We start from the raw sequence: 17,463 nt of genomic DNA, 5'->3' as shown, positions 1-17,463 counted from the left end.
CTGCAACATTTCTACACTTACCTTTGTATGTCAGGGTCCTGTGGATCTGTCAGGAAGGCTAGCTAAATGTAACTGTCAGTCCTTAGAATGGATGAATGCAGATGAGTGGTTCTTGTATTGGTTGGAACCATTTGCCAAAGTTGCTTAATTGTCATCTGCCCTCCTCCCTAGAATTCAGCAAGTACATCTTAGTATATGAATTTCTTAATACCTAAAACTAGTTAACCATTTTTGTTCCAAATGCAAGTACATTTAAAGGAATTCACCAATTGACTTTTTACAAGAAATTTAAGAGAAGAGGAAGACATAGACATATCAAGAACTTGAAGCTAACGACACTGAATTTAGGAGGAGAATGGGGGATATTGGGGAAAAGCAAGTTGGCAAAGAACCATGAAGTGTTATTGGTGAAATGTAATCTTTCTCATAGTTCCCTTATCTTAACTAGTTGAATGGAAGTGAAAGGAAATATATTTCATACATTTTCCCAATATTAATATTTTTATTTTACATATACTTATTTTTGGCCTGTGTATTTATTATGAATATATTTTATTTAAACTAGTGATTTGGATTTCTTATCAGATAATTCTTTCTTTTTTCTTATTTTTCTAAAGACAAGTGATATTTTAATGATTGTTCTTTTGTTCACAAATTACACTACAAACTTTGTGGGAGGTCATTTATCCTTAATCAAGGGTTACCAAGAGATATAGTAGATAGAAAACTGGGTCTAGAATTAGTAAGCACTGAAATCAAATACAGTTTCAGACACTTATTGTGTGACCCTGGCCAAGTCACTAGACCCTCTTTGCCTCAGTTTCTTTGTCTATTATGTAATGAAATAATTTGGAAACCATTACAATATCAGCCAAGAAAACCCCAAATGCAGTAACAAAGATTCAGACATAAATGAAAAACACCAGTACTCAATAGTGTGTTAACCCACACATTGACGATATATTTTTTAATCATGATATTATTTTTTCAGGATTTTATTATTCTTTAGAAGTAAATGTTTTTTTTTCCTTTACTAATGATGAGTAATTGCCTGGAAAAGGGAAAAAAACACCTTTTTCATCTCATTACAAAGGAGATATTTTATAGCTTTTATTTTTCAACTTTTAATTGTAAATAACTAGAGAAATGCATCTTAAAATGCATACACTGTTGTTATTACATGCTAATTACATGTTATATCTATAAATGTAGATATATAGATATAGATTTTATCTTCTTGATAAAATTCCCACTTCATTCCCACTAGTTTCACTGACTTCATATCAATAGTCCAAATGTTTCATGGAAGCATAAAATGGTAGATATGTAAGGATCTATAAACATCTTAAACTTTATTCTTCTTATTTTAGAGGTAGTGATACTATAATAGTGATACTATGGCCAAAAGTTGTTAAGTTACTGGCCTTGGATTAAACAACTCTAGAGATAGAACTAAAATTAGAATTTAAGCATTCTGCTCCTTGAGCAGAGTATTGTCAAGGTATTCAATAGAAGTGTCACCCCCTGCAATACACTGAAATTGCTTAATAGTTTGTCTATTATATTTAGTTACTACCAAAACCAACTGTCAAATTTAATACATCTGACTCTCAGAACTTGATCATATGGATGAGAGCATTCTAGTCATCTTGAAGTCTTTACCAAATATGGAAGGATACTTTTTTAATACTTCTTATAAGTGAAGGATTTTAGAACAATGTCTTTTCATGAACATATCCCTGTCAAAAATTCAATTATTTTGCATATATAGTTCAGGAAATTACTAGTGGATTATGGTTTTTGTTCTTCCACTCATATTTATTATCCTGGAGCTCAAGTCTTAAGGTAAATTATGCCACCCCAATTATTTTAGATTTGCTTTTAAAAAATAACAAGGGCCAAGATGGCAGAATAGAGGTAGGAATGCCCAAAACTCACTGAAAACTTCATCCAACCAACGTTAAAATAAAGTTTCAAAACAGATACTAGAGTGGCGAAGCCAACAAAGGGATGGTGTGAGGCAATTTTCTTACAGAAGACCATTTAGAAGGTAGGAAGAGAAGATCTCCTTGACCAGGGTGACAGCATAGTCCCCAACAAGGTCTCATAAATAGGGCAGAGATAGAACTAGCAAGGACCTTTCTCCTCCACTGCCTAAGATTCTGAACTAGGGCTGAGGCCAACAGTAAGACCCCAGAAGCCTATCTAGACAAACAGTAACACATCCCTACACCTACCCTTTGAAGTTCTGAGTTCAATTGAAACCCCCAGGGCACCTAACTGGTTCAAGTCTTCATGTAGGCTCTTAATGAAGCCTAGAGCACCAACATAACCTCACAATAAAGCAAGTTCTAAGACCTAGCCCAAGGCAGATCTCAGTGTGTCTTGCAAGAAGTCAGGGTTGAAGCCCTGAGCCCTTCCACACTGTGCTTAGCCTTGGTAACTAATAGCAGGCCCTGAGGGAAAATGAATCAGCAAAGGGAGGCACCTTCCAGAACTTTCAATCCATAGGCCTTCATGTTACCTTGGAAGAATTGAAACTCACAAGTACCCAGAAATAGAGCTGAGGGTAGGATAAGGAATATACTGAAATTCAATAGATACCCACTCTGCCCTGGGAACACATCCCATCTTTAAGATAAAAAAGTAAGAAAAAGCCTGAAAAAATAAACAAGTATTAAAGAAAACCTAACCATAGAAAGATTTAAGGAAACAAGTGAGAACAAGGCATAAATTCAGAAGGACTCAATGAGATCAAAGCAGCTACATGTAAGGGTTTCAAAAATTAAACAAGAGAAGCAAAGGAAAAATAAGAGAAAGAAATAAGGTGATACAAGAAGAAAATAACACCTGAAAGAGCAGAATTGACCAATTATAAAAAAAAGACAGGAAAGTTCACTGAAAGAAACTGTTTTCAAAAAGCAGAATTGGCCAATTGGAAATAATAGGTATAATCAAAAGAAAAAAAGAACTCCTTGAAAAGTAAAATTGTCCAAATGGAAAAGAAAGCTCAAAACTTCACTGAAAAGAATAAGACAAATTTATAAGAATGAAATATATGCTAAATACTTCATTGGACAAACAAAAGATCTGGTAAATAGATCCAGAACAGATAATTTAAGAATTTTGTGACTACCTAAAAACAGTGATCAAAGGAAAGCCAACACATCAGACTACAGGAAAATTATGAAGGAAAACTGCCCTAATGTTCCTGAATGAGAAAGAAATATAGAAATTTTAAGAAACCACCAATCCTCTCCTGAAAGATTTCCCTAAAGAAACAGTTCCAGGAATATTATAGCCAAATTCTATAGCTCCCAGTTCAAGGAAAAAATATTGTAAGTAGCAGGAAAAAATATCTTGAAGCCACAGTACAGATTACACAGGATTTAGCTGCTTCTATTTTAATATATTAGAGGGATTGGAAAATGATGTCCCAGAAGGCAAAGGAACCAAGTTTACAACCATGAAATCACTTACCCAGCAAAACTACAAATATCTTACCAGATGGAAAATGGTCTTTTAATGAAATAGAGGATTTCCAAACATAATTCATTTAAACCCCAGAGCCGAAAAGAAAATGTTCAAATAAAGGACTCAAGGAAAGGATGAAATGGTAAATTTAAAATTAAAAAAAAGAAATTTAATGAGGTCAAATTTTTAACATTGACTATGATAACATGATAGTCAAAAAATCAAGGATTGAACACCAGGATTACACTGAGAGAAAAGGAAAGGGAGACATAGAAATGAATGAATTACTTACCTGAAGAGGGACAAAAAGTCTATTAAAGTGGAAGAGAGAATAAATGTGATTACCAGCAATGGTTAAACTTTACTATCATTGGAATTGTCCTATAGAAGTAATAACATTCATGCTCTTTTAGGTACAGAAATTGAATTTGCTCTTTTGGAAAGTAGGAGGAGAATTTTTAAAAGGGCAACTAAAAAATGGAGCTAGATTTGGGAGAGGTATTGATTAGAAGCAAACATTTGTGTAGAGACAGTGAAAAGAGAGAAAAAGAAGAGAAAAAAGGGGAAATGGGATGGAAGAAAAGAAAATTAATATAAGATATGAAATTAATAATTTTGATAACACTAAATGAATAACATTTTTTATAAACCAAACCAAACAAGATTAGGAAGGAAATAAACTGGGGAAAATTTTATATCTTTTTTCTGCTGATGATCTCATTTTTCAAATATAGAGAACTGAGTCAAATTGACTAGAATAGAGGGCATTCTCCAATGCACAAATGGTCAAAGCATATTAACAGTTTTCAGATGAAGAAATAAAAAAAACAAATCTCATGAAAAATATTACAAATAATTCTTTTCTTAATATTCTATTCCATTTTAATTAAGTGCTTTTTGTATTGAATCTATGTGTTATTTGAGCATAAAAAGCATAAACTACATTGTCAGGGAGCTCCTAGGTATAGAAATTAAAAGGTGCTGAACCAGTCAATATATCCAATCTGAGAAGGAGCAAAGTGCCCTAGTCATGCAAAGACTTAAGATGTCAAGCTATATCAGGAGCTTTAATTTTTTGAACTTTGCTACCATGCTACAGAAAGTGTTTTTCTTATTTATACCTGTTTTATTCTTGTATTTAACTGTTTAACTTAATTCATAATCCAGTTAAGCTTCACTCATACATAATGTACAGGAAAAAGAAGTCTTTCTTTTTACCCCAAAGGGCACATGGTGGCACTCAAGCCTAAAATTTAGGTCTTTTGGCTCTCATCCAGTACTCTGTACTATATGCTATTAGATTAGGTCACCCAGCAAAAATCTTTCCTGGTCCAGGAAAAGATGAATAGTTAGATGTTGATGTTGGTGATGGCATCAATGACATTGATGTTGATAAGGTTGTTGATGATGATGTTCATGATGTTGATGACATTGATGATGTTGTTTATATTTTTGATGTTGATGATGATGAATAAATTTGGAGTTGGAGGTTTTCTATCCATTTGAACCTTTCTGACCCTTTCCATTATGATGATTAAAATTTTCTTGGAGATTGTCCCCAACCTCTTTCACCCTTCCATTGTGTTAGTCTTCTCCCCACCTCCCCCCATGTTCTTCTTTATGTGTAGCAATCCAGGTATACATTAATTGTGATATTATTTTAAAAAGTATTCAAAAACTTAACTCTTATACTGCTAATGATTGATCTCTGCAATCCTGAGTCAAATTGAATGTTGACCTTGCCAAATCCCTAGCCCTTCCCTAAGGCTACACCCCAGAAGAGACTCAGTTATCTCAGTCTCCTTACTTTTCCTTCAATGATCAATTAACATAGGTATCAAACATCAGTAGATGCCTTAGGCCCTATCCACCCTGGATCCTGATCTTAGCTCTACCTATTGTTTCAGATTTTGGCAGTTTGCATTTTATGATGATTACCTCATAATGTTAATGTATCAGGCCACTGGCCTCTCCCCTTCCCCCCATACTGTTGTATGTAACCCCAATAAAAGTGACAAGACATCAGTTGGCAAGAGAGCTCTCAACCATCAGAGCTCCTAACCATGAAGCTCTTGACCATCAGAGCTTACTTGCTGTCTGTCTACCTTATGCCAAAACTTTCTGTCTGTCTGCGTATCTTTATTCTCGCCTTATGTTCTCTTTCCATTAATCCTTAACCCGTAGCCCATTTTCACTCAGTCCTTGGTTCCCCTTTCTGAGTGTCCAACCCACTAGGAATCTTCGTGGAGTCGGTGGACGGCTTCATTATGCAATACAAATTTACCCCATTTTAACTTTTTTTCCATTTCTCTTATTAGTATCCTCAATTTTACCCCTAGTTTACATATACATATATATTTTTCACATATCATCCTGTAGAATTTGTCACTGTACCCTCTAAGTATACTTCTTCTAGTTACCCTCGTGATAATAAAAATTTTAAAAGTTACCAATATCATCTTTTCTTCTAGGAATAGAAATCATTTGAACTTATTGGGTCCCTTAAAAAGTTTCCTCCCTTTCTTAATTACCTTTTGGTGATTCTCTTGAGCTCTGTGTTTCGGCATCATATTTTTTGCTTACCTCAGGTCTTTGCTTTAGGAATGCTTGGAAGTCTTTTATTTTATTAAGTGACCATATTTTCACCTGCAAGAATATACTCAATTTTGTTAGGTAGTTGATTTTTGGGTGCAGACCCAGTTCCCTTGCTTTCTGGAATAGCATATTCCATTCCTTCTGAACTTCAGTGTAGATACAGCCAGGTTCTCTACTATCCTAACTGTGGTTCCATAATATCTGAATGGCTTTTTCTTAGCAGCTTATAGTATGTTTTCCTTATTGTGGTAATTTTGGAATTTTGCTATAATATTCCTGGGCATTGTCAATTGGGGATTAAACGTGGGGAGTGATCTGTGGATTCTTTCAATTTCCACTTTTTCCTCTTGCTCAAGAATGTTGGAGAAGAAATTTGCACTGTGATTTCTGGGTTAAGATGGTGGCAGAGTAAAAAGCAGCTGCTTAACCTCTCCTAACCCACACATATATTACTCCTCAAGAGGACATAAAAACAAACCCAGGAGAAAGAAGGGACCTCACAACAGGGAGCAGCATTGAAGGTACATGGGATCAGGGAATTTCCATGCTATAAGGGGGGAAATAGCTCTCACTAAAATGCGAGCTGAGCAACCCCTTCAACCTTCACACCACCTACAGTGCCAAAGCCAGAGCACAAGAATTAGAGTAAGTTTGGGGAATTCATTAAGTTCTTGGCAGCTACCTGGGATCACCGGGGCCTGCTGCTGAGAGCACCAAGACTTAAGAACCCATGAGGTTAAAGTATATGCAGACTTTGAACACAGACCTTGAGAGCATGCATGGATGCAGGTGCAGACATGGACATGGACCCTGAGAGCAGGCATGGATCTTGGGTGGGGACCCAATGCAGAGGGGTGCATGACTGTGGAAGTAGTGCCCTGAGACTGTTAAAGGAGCTTCGGGCAGAGGAGCAAGTAAGGGTACCACCAGGAGCCCTGACTCTGAGAACAACTAGACTTGAGACCTCAGGGGCCTAAAGAGCACAGGCCAACTCTGGGCGTAAGGATAAAGCTGAGAGGGTTCATGGCACAGTGACTCAGGTGAAAACTGCTCCACAGCTCCATAGGCAGAGAGCCTGTCTTCCTCACCCAGACTTCTGATTGAGAAGAAAATAATAATAATGGCAAGCCAGTCACAAAAATCCCAATGAGAAAAATCAAGAAGAAATCTTTAACAATCTACAACTTTTACACAGAAAATATCGATACAACAGAGCAAACAGCAGAAGAGAACAATCAAGTAATCACATCCAAATCTTCCCCCCAAAAATGAAAATTGGTCACAAAGTCTTGAAGTGTTCAAATCTGAGATCACGAGAAAGATGGAAGAGATTTGGCGAGAGAAGTGGGAAATAGCTCAAAAGGAAATTAAAAGGTTTAAAGACAGAAAGTCCTGATTGGAGAAAGATGCTAAAAAATCAGATGAATTGATAAGCAAATTGAAGACAGGAAATGACCAGCTGGAAGCCATGAAGAACCAGATAGACCAGAAAAAGAAAAACAAAAGATTATAGCTAAAAACCAGTCTCTAAAGGCTAGAATTAGACAAACAGAAGCCAATAATCTCTCAAGACAGCAAGAACAAATAAAGCAAAGTCAAAAGACTAATAAAAAAGAAGGAAACATGAAATATCTCACTGAGAAATTGATAGATCAAGAAAACAGTTCTAGAAGAGACAATTTGAGAATCATTGGTCTTCCTGAAAAATCAGAAATTAATAGAAATGTGGACTCTATACTAAAAGAAATTATTCAGCAAAACTGCCCTGAATTTCTACATGAAGAGGGCAATATAGACATTAAAAGGATCCATAGATCACCCTCTACACTAAACCCTGAAAAGACAACCCCCAGGAATATAATAGCCTCATTCAAGAGCTTCCAAGTAAAAGAAAAAATCTTACAAGAAGCCAGAAAAAGACAATTCAGATATCAAGCAGCACCAATTAGAATCAAACAGGATCTAGCAGCCTCCACATTAAAAGACCACAAGTCTTGGAATATTATATTCAGAAAGGCAAGAGAACTGGGTCTACAACCAAGGCTCACCTACCCATCAAAACTGACCTTATACTTCCAGGGGAAAGTATAGGCATTCAATAAGATAGAATATTTCCAAGTATTTGCACAGAAAAGACCAGGACTAAATGGAAAGTTCAATATCTAACCACAAAAACTAAGAGAAACATGAAAAGATAAATAAGGAACGGAGGGGAAAGACAGAAAACTCTTATTTTTAAATTTGCCTCTTAAGGGCTTTAATAAGATCAAATTATTTGTATTGGTATATGGAGAAATGTTATGTGTAATTTTCAAAAACTGTATTCATTATTATAGTAATTTGAGGAGTAATTCATAGGGAAAGGTTGGAGCACTAAATGGTCTAAGTTGAAATGGAGGGGCAGAGATAGGTCAATAGTAGATGGCACCAAGGGATACTTGAATGAATAAGAAAAATAAAATATAATATACCAGACAAAGAGGGCATGGGAAGGGTAGGGGAAATAAGGGAGAAAAGCGGGTTTTACAGGTTCAATATATTGAAGGTGGTTGCCAGAGGATTGAACTATTATCAATCCTCAATTAAGAATAATTTCAAATCAAAATTGACTTTTATGTAAATTTATTTACATGAGAGAAGAGAGAGAAAGACATTAAGAATCTATCTCACTGATTAGTCCAGGTATATTTTAACCCTCAGGCGAGGGTTAAAGGGCCTGAGGCCCAAAGGCGAGTGGAGCAAACTCAACTCACAGAGTCTATAAAAGAAAGTTTCCCAATAGAAGTACAGGAAGATTCAGTCTTTAAACTCACCACATGGAACAGTCTTGGTCACGACCAGCAAAGCTCCCTCAGGTCTCCTTCACCATGCCAGTCGCAGCCCCACTCCCCCTCCTCTTTGGAAGGGGTCACCTCTATATCACTTCCAGTTCCTTCCCTTAGCTCTGCCTGTCCAATCACAATAAACGCTTTCTCATAGAAAGCATAGGGGGCAGTGCTTTGATTGTGATTCATTACTCATTCTAGCACAAATGGGTTAGGATCTCCCAGAATTGGAAGGTGCTCTCAACTTTGGTGATTAAATCTAAAGATGGGCAGTGTAGACTCAATCAAATTATCACAGGAACAAATATTATTATAAAAAGGAAAGGAAGAAAGCATTAAGAGGTAATATTTAAACCTTACTTTGAGCTGGATTAACTCTGAGAGGGAAGAGTAGCTATATCCATTGGGATATAGAATTCTAACTAACCCTACTGAGAAATTTAGAAGAGATTAACAGAGGGGAGCTGGAAAGTGGTGAGGTCAAAAAAGGCAGGGGAGGAGAGGCGGGAGGGAATTCATTAGGCCTTAAAAATAAAAAGAGGGGAATAATAAGGGAGGGGGAAAGGGAAGTAAATCAAGGGAGGGAACAAGGGGGACTGGTCTAAAACAAACCACTGGTTTAAAAGGCAATAGCATAATAAGAAGGTGTAGAACTAGGAAAGGATGCCAAAATGTTGGGGAATCCACAACTGACAATTATAACTCTGATTGTGAATGGGATGAACTCACCAATAAAACGGAAGCAAATAACAGAGTGGATTAGAAACTAAAATCCTACCATATGTTGTCTACAAGAAACACATATGAGGCTGGTGGACATACACAGGTTTAAGGTCATGGGCTCGAGCAAATTCTTTTGGCCTTCAACTGAGAAAAAGAAGGCAGGAGAGGCAATCATGATTTCTGACAAAGTCAAAGTAAAAATAGATCTAATTAAAAGAGACAGGGAAGGTAATTACATCGTGATAAAAAACAGTATAGACAATGAGGAAATAACAGTACTCAACAAGTATGCACCAAATGGTATAACATCCAAATTCATAAGAAGAAACTGGCAGAGCTCAAGACAGAAATAGATAGTAAAACTATACTAGTAGGAGATCTAAATATTCCTCTTTCAGATCTAGATAAATCAAACCAAAAAATAAATAAGAAAGAGATAAGAGAGGTGAATGAAATCCTAGAAAAATTAGATTTAAAAGATATGTGGAGAAAAATAAATAGGGATAAAAATGAATACACCTACTTTTCAGCTGCACGTGGTACATTGATAAAGATTGAGCAAATAATAGGGCATAGAAACATTGTAAACCAATGCAAAAGAGTAGAAATAATCAATGTTACCTTCTCAGATTATAATGCAATTAAAATAAAAATAAGTAAAGGCACATGGACGGGCAAATCAAAAACTAATTGGAAATAAAGTAATATGATTCTCCAAAACCAGTAAGTTAAAGAAAAAATCATAGAAACAATTAATAATTTCATTGAAGAATATGACAATGATGAGACATCCTACCAAACTCAGTGGGATGCAGCTAAGGCAGTATTCAGGGGGAAATTTATATCCTTGTGTCCATGTAATAACAAATTTAAGAGGGCAAAGATCAATAAACTAGGCATGGAAATTAAAAAAAACTAGAAAGGGAACAAATTAAAAATTCCCAGATAGGGGCAGCTGGGTAGCTCAGTGGAGTGAGAGTCAGGCCTAGAGATAGGAGGTCCTAGGTTCAAACCCGGCCTTAGCCACTTCCCAGCTGTGTGACCCTGGGCAAATCACTTGACCCCCATTGCCCACCCTTACCGCTCTTCCACCTATGAGACAATACACCAAAGTACAAGGGTTTAAAAAAAATTCCCAGATAAAGACCAAATTAGAGAATATAAAAATTAAAGGAAAAAATAATAAATTTGAAAATAAAAAGAACTATTGTATTAATAAATAAGACTAGAAGCTAGTACTTTGAAAACAAACAAACAAAATTGACAAAGTACTGGTCAATCTAATTGAAAAAAGGAAAGAAGAAAACCAAATCATCAGTATCAAAGATGGAAAGGGAGACGTCACCTCTAATGAAGAGGAAATCAAGACAATCATTAAAAACTATTTTGCCAATTATATCACAATAAATATAGCAATCTACATGAGATGGCTGAATATTTACAAAAAATATAAATTGCCTAGATTAACAGTAGAAGACATAGAATACTCAAATAATCCTATATCAGAAAAACAAATTGAACAAGCCATCAAAGAACTCCCTAAGAAAATATGACTAGGACCAGATGGATTCACAATTTGATTCTATCAAACCTTCAAAGAACAACTAATTCCAATACTATACGAACTATTTGACTTAAGAAGCAAAGAATGAATTCTACCAAACTCCTTTTATGATAAAAATATGGTACTGATCCCAAAGCCAGGTAGATCAAAAACAGAGAAAGAAAATTATAGACCAATCTCTTTAATGAACAAAGATTCAAAATTCTTAAATAAAATACTAGCAGAAAGACTCCAGCATGTGATCACAAAGGTTATTCATTATGATCAGGTGGAATTTATACCAGGAATGCAAGGATGGTTCATCATGAGGAAAACCATTCACATAATTAACTATATTAACAAGCAAACCAACAAAATCCACATGATTATCTCAATAGATGCTGAAAAAGCCTTTGACAAAATACAACATCCATTCCTATTGAAAACACTACAAAATATAGGAATAGAAGGATCATTCCCAAAAATAATAAACAGTATATATCTAAAACCATCAACAAGCATCATATGCAATTGGGATGAATTAGAAGCCTTCCCAATAAGATCATGCATGAAACAAGGATGCCAAAATCACCACTATTATTTAACATTGTACTAGAAACACTAGCAGTAGCAATTAGAGAAGAAAAAGAAATTGAAGGTATTCAAATAGGCAAGGTGGAGACTAAGCTATCACTCTTTGCAGATGATGTGATTGTTTACTTAAAGAATCCTAGAGAATAAACTAAAAAGCTCATAGAAATGATCAACAACTTTAACAAAGTTGCAAGATACAAAATAAATGCACATAAATCATCAGCATTTCTATATATTTCCAAAACATCACAGTAGCAAGAGGTAGTAAGAGAAACACCATTTAACATCACCCTAGACAATATAAAATACTTAGGAATCTACCCACCAAAACAAACACAGGAATTATAAGAACACAATGAAAAAACACTTTCCAAACAATTAAAACTAGATGTAAAGAATTAGAAAAAAATTGAGTGCTCATGGGTAGGACAAGTTAACATAATAAAAATGACCATTCAACCCAAATTAATTTACCTATTTAGTGTCATACCTATCAAACTACAAAAAACTTTTTTTTTTACTGAATTAGAAAAAAACTATAACCAAGTTCATTTTGAAGAACAAAAGATCAAGAATATCAAGAGAAATAATGAAAAAAAAACATGAGGGAAGGTGGCCTAGCAGTACCAGATATTAAACTATACTATAAAGCAGTGGTTATCAAAAGGATATGATACTGGTTCCGGGTTAAGATGGTGGCAGAGTAAGAAGCAGCTCTTAACCTCTCCTGACTGAAACACACAAAGCTCCTCAAGGGGACATAAAAACAAGTCGAGACAAACGGAGGAACCCCAAAACAGGGCACCGCGTGGAAGGTACGTGGAATCGAGGCATTTCCATGCTATAAAGGGGTGAAACAGCTCTCACTAAATCTCAGGCTGAGCAACCACCCCATTCCCACCCCTCCACACACAACACCTATAGTGCGGAAGCCAGCTAAAAATATAGCAAGTTTGGGGCACCAATCGAGTCATTGGCAGCTCCAGGGCCTGTTCCTGAGAGCAGTAAGATTTAGGACCCCAAAAAGCAAATGAACGCACACAAAATTTGAGCACGGGAGCAGGGCGCTGAGAGCAGATGCAGGGCTCAGAGCGCGGGCTCAGAGCACAGGCATGGTCAGAGGCATGGGTGACGGCACACACAGCCATAAGCTAAAGCTCTGAAACCCTGAGTGGCGAACCAGTGCAGATGTGTATACAACTGTGGAAGCAGCGCCCTGAGACTTGTAAAGAAACCTCCAGCAGACAATCAAGCAAGGGGATCCACCAGGGGGCTTGACCGCGGACACACCCTGAGCCTGAGGATAAACCTGAGAAGCTGCTGGGCTAATGATGGCTACCCAGTCTCAGGAAGTTCAGGAGAGAAAGATTAACAACAAGAAAAAGAAGTCTTTAACACTCGACAATATTTACACAGAGAAAATCCAGACAACCGAGCAAACAGAGGAGGAAAACAAACAAGCATCCAGATCCTCCTCAAATAAGGAAAACTCCTCACAAGCTATGGAAGAGTTCAAAACTGAGATTTTGAGGAAAATAGAAGAGATCTGGCAAGAAAATAAATGTTTAAAAGGTAGAATCTTGCAATTGGAAAGTGAGGCTCAGAAACCAAATGAACTGATAAGCAAATTGAACACCAGAAATGACCAGATTGAAAAGGAATACCAGAAGATTATGGCCAAAAACCAGAAGATTATGGCCGAAAACCAGAAGATTATAGCCGAAAATCAAAAGATCATAGCCCAAAACCAAAAGATTATAGCCGAAAATCAATCCCTAAAGGCTAGAATTGAGCAAGTAGAAGCTAACGATCTCTAAAGACAACAAGAAGAAATAAAACAAAGTTAAAAGACTGAAAAAACAGAAGGAAACATGAAATATCTCAATGAGAGTGACAGACCAAGAAAACCGGTCTAGAAGAGACAATTTGAGAATAATTGGTCTTCCAGAAAAACCAGAAATTAATAGAAACCTGGACTCCATACTAACAGAAATAATTCAGCAAAATTGCCCTGAAGTCCTACAACAAGAGGGCAATATAGACACTGAAAGGATTCATAGAACACCTGCGACATTTGATCAAGAAACGAAAACACCCAGAAATATAATTGCCAAATTCAAGAGTTTCCAAGCAAAAGAAAAAATCTTACAAGAAGCCAGAAAGAAACAATTCAAATATCAAGGAGCAACAATCAGGATCACAGAGGATCCTGGCAGCCTCCACGCTAAAAGATTGTAAGGCTTGGAATACAATATTCAGAAAGGCAAGAGAGCTGGGCCTGCAACCACGAATGAACTACCCATCAAAATTGACTATATATTTCCAGGGGAAAGTATGGGCATTCAACAAACTTGAAGAATTCCAGGTATTTGCACAGAAAAGACCAGGGCTAAATGGAAAGTTTGATATCGAAACACAAAAATCGAGAGAAAACTGAAAAGGTAAGAAACAGAGGGAAAAGAAAGAAAACTTATAATTTTTAAATTTGCCTTTTTAAGGGCCTCAGTGAGATCTAATTATCTGTATTCCTATGTAGAGAAATGTTATGTATAATTCTCTGTAGTGAATTCTATTCACTATTATAATATTCACTATTATAGTAATCAGAAGAATAATTCACAGGGTGAGGGTGGAACACTAAATAATCTAAGATGGCATGGGGGATGGGAAAGAGGGGGTGAATAGCTAGTGACACCAAGAGAAACTTGAGTGAATAAGAAAATAGGATATTCTAATACACACAAAGAGGGCATGGGAGGGAGAGGGGACAAATACTATTATAAGAAGGAGAGGAAGAGAGCATTAAGAGGTAATTATCAAACCTTACTCCCAGTGTAATCAATCCAGAGAGGGAAGAGTAGCTATACTATCCATTGGGACATAAAACTCTTATCTAACCCTTCTGAGAAAGTTAGAAGGGATAAACCAAGGGAACAGGGGAGGGGAGAGGTCAAAAAAAGGGAGGGGAGAAGAGGGAGGGAATTCATAAGGACTTTAAAAACAAAAAGAGGGGAAAAATAAGAGAGGGGGTAGAAAGGGAAGTTATCAAGGGAGGGGATAAGGGAGAGTGGCTCAATAGCAAACCACTGATTTAAAAGGAAAAAGTATAAGGAAAAAGGGGGTAGGAAGATGGGAGGATTCGAAAATGTCAGCAAATGCAAAACTGATGATTATAACTCGGAATGTGAATGGGATGAACTCGCTCATAAAACAGAAGCAAATAGCAGAGTGGATTAGAAACCAAAATCCCAACATATGTTGTCTACAAGAAACATATATGAGGCTGGTGGACATATACAAGTTTAAGTTTCAGGGCTTGAGCAAAATCTTTTCGGCGTCAAATGAGAAAAAGAAGGCAGGAGTGGCTATTATGATTTCTGACAAAGTCAAAGTAAAAATAGATATGATTAAAGGGAAGGTCATTACATCCTGATTAAAGGCAGTATAAACAATGAGGAAAAAACACTGCTCAATATGTATGCACCAAGTGGCATAGCACCCAAATTCACAAAGGAGAAACTGGCAGAGCTCAAGAAGGAAATAGATAATAAAACAATACTAGTGGGAGATCTAAATATTCCTCTGTCAGATCTAGATAAATCAAATCGAAAAATAAATAAGAAAGAGGTAAGAGAGGTGAATGAAGTCTTAGAAAAATTAGATTTAGTTGATATGTGGAGAAAAATAAATAGGGCCAAAAAGGAATACACCTTCTTTTCAGCTGCACATGGCACATTCACAAAGATTGACCATGTTATGGGTCATAGAATCATTGCAAACAAATGCAAAAGAGCAGAAATAATAAATGTAAACTTCTCAGATCATAATGCAATAAAAATAATAATTAGTAAGGTCACCTGGACAGGAAAATCAAAAACTAATTGGAAATTAAATAATATGATTCTTCAAAACCAATTTGTCAAAGAAGGAATCATAGAAACAATCAACAATTTCATTGAAGAAAATGACAATGATGAGACATCCTACCAAACTATGTGGGATGCGGCCAAGGCAGTACTCAGGGGGAAATTTATATCCTTGAGTGCATATATTAACAAATTAAGGGGGCAGAGATCAATGAATTGGGCATGCAACTCAAAAAATTAGAAAGCTAGCAAATTAAAAATCCCCAGATGAAAACTAAATTAGAAATACTAAAAACCAAGGAAGAAATTAATAAAATCGAAAGTAAAAGAACTATTGAATTAAAAAATAAGACTAGAAGCTGATACTTTGAAAAAACAGATAAAATAGACAAAGTACTGGTCAATCTAATAAAAAAAAAGAAAAGAAGAAAACCAAATTGATAGTATCAAAGATGAAAAGGGAGACCTCACCTCTAATGAAGGGGAAATTAAGGCAATCATTAAAAACTATTTTGCCCAATTATATGGCAATAAATATAACAATTTAGGAGATATGGACGAATATTTACAAAAATATAAACTGCCTAGATTAACAGCAGAAGAAATAGAATACCTAAATAATCCCATATCAGAAAAAGAAATTGAACAAGCCATCAAAGAAATTGAACAAGTCATCAAAGAACTCCCTGATGGATTCACAAGTGAATTCTATCAGACATTCAAAGAGCAACTAATCCCAATACTATACAAATTATTTGATATGATAAGCAAAGAAGGAGTTCTACCAAATTCCTTTTATGACACAAATATGGTACTGATTCCAAAGCCAGGGAGATAAAAAACAGAGAAAGAAAACTACAGACCAATCTCCCTAATGAACATAGATGCAAAAATCTTAAATAGAATACTAGCAAAGAGACTCCAGCAAGTAATTAAGAAGATCATCCACCATGATCAGGTGGGATTCATACCAGGAATGCAAGGTTGGTTCAACATTAGGAAAACCATCCACATATTTGACCATATCAACAATCTAACAAACAAAAATCACATGATTATCTCAATAGATCCTGAAAAAGCCTTTGACAAAATACAGTATCCATTCCTATTGAAAACACTGAAAAGTATAGGAATAGAAGGACCTTTCCTAAAAATAATGAACAGTATATACCTAAAACCATCAACAAACATCATATGCAATGGGGACAAATTAGAAGCCTTCCCAATAAGATCAGGAGTGAAACAAGGATGCCCATTATCAACTGTGTTATTCAACATAGTACTAGAAACACTAGCAGTTGCAATTAGAGAACAAAAAGAAATTGATGGTATCACAATAGGCAAGGAGGAGACTAAGCTATCACTCCTTGCAGATGATATGATGGTCTACTTAAAAAATCCTAGAGAATCAACTAAGAAGCTTGTAGAAATAATCAACAACTTTAGCAAAGTTGCAGGATACAAAATAAAGGCACATAAATCATCAACATTTCTATACATTCCCAACATACTAGAGCAGCAAGAAGTAGAAAGAGAAACACCATTCAAAGTCACCCTATACAATATAAAATACTTAGGAATCTACCTACCAAAACAAACACAGCCATTATATGAAAACAACTACAAAACACTTTCCAAACAAATAAAACTGGATCTAAACAATTGGAAAGCCATTGATTGCTCCTGGGTAGGGCGAGATAACATAATAAAAATGACAATTCTACCCAAATTAATTTACCTATTTAGTGCCATACCTATCAAGCTACCAAAAAACTTCTTTACTGAATTAGAAAAAACTATAACAAATTTCATTTGGAATAACAAAAGATCAAGAATATCAAGG

Source organism: Gracilinanus agilis, chromosome 1 (assembly GCF_016433145.1).
Source record: "Gracilinanus agilis isolate LMUSP501 chromosome 1, AgileGrace, whole genome shotgun sequence".
NCBI classification, from domain to species: domain Eukaryota; kingdom Metazoa; phylum Chordata; class Mammalia; order Didelphimorphia; family Didelphidae; genus Gracilinanus; species Gracilinanus agilis.
This window is presented reverse-complemented; position numbering follows the sequence as displayed.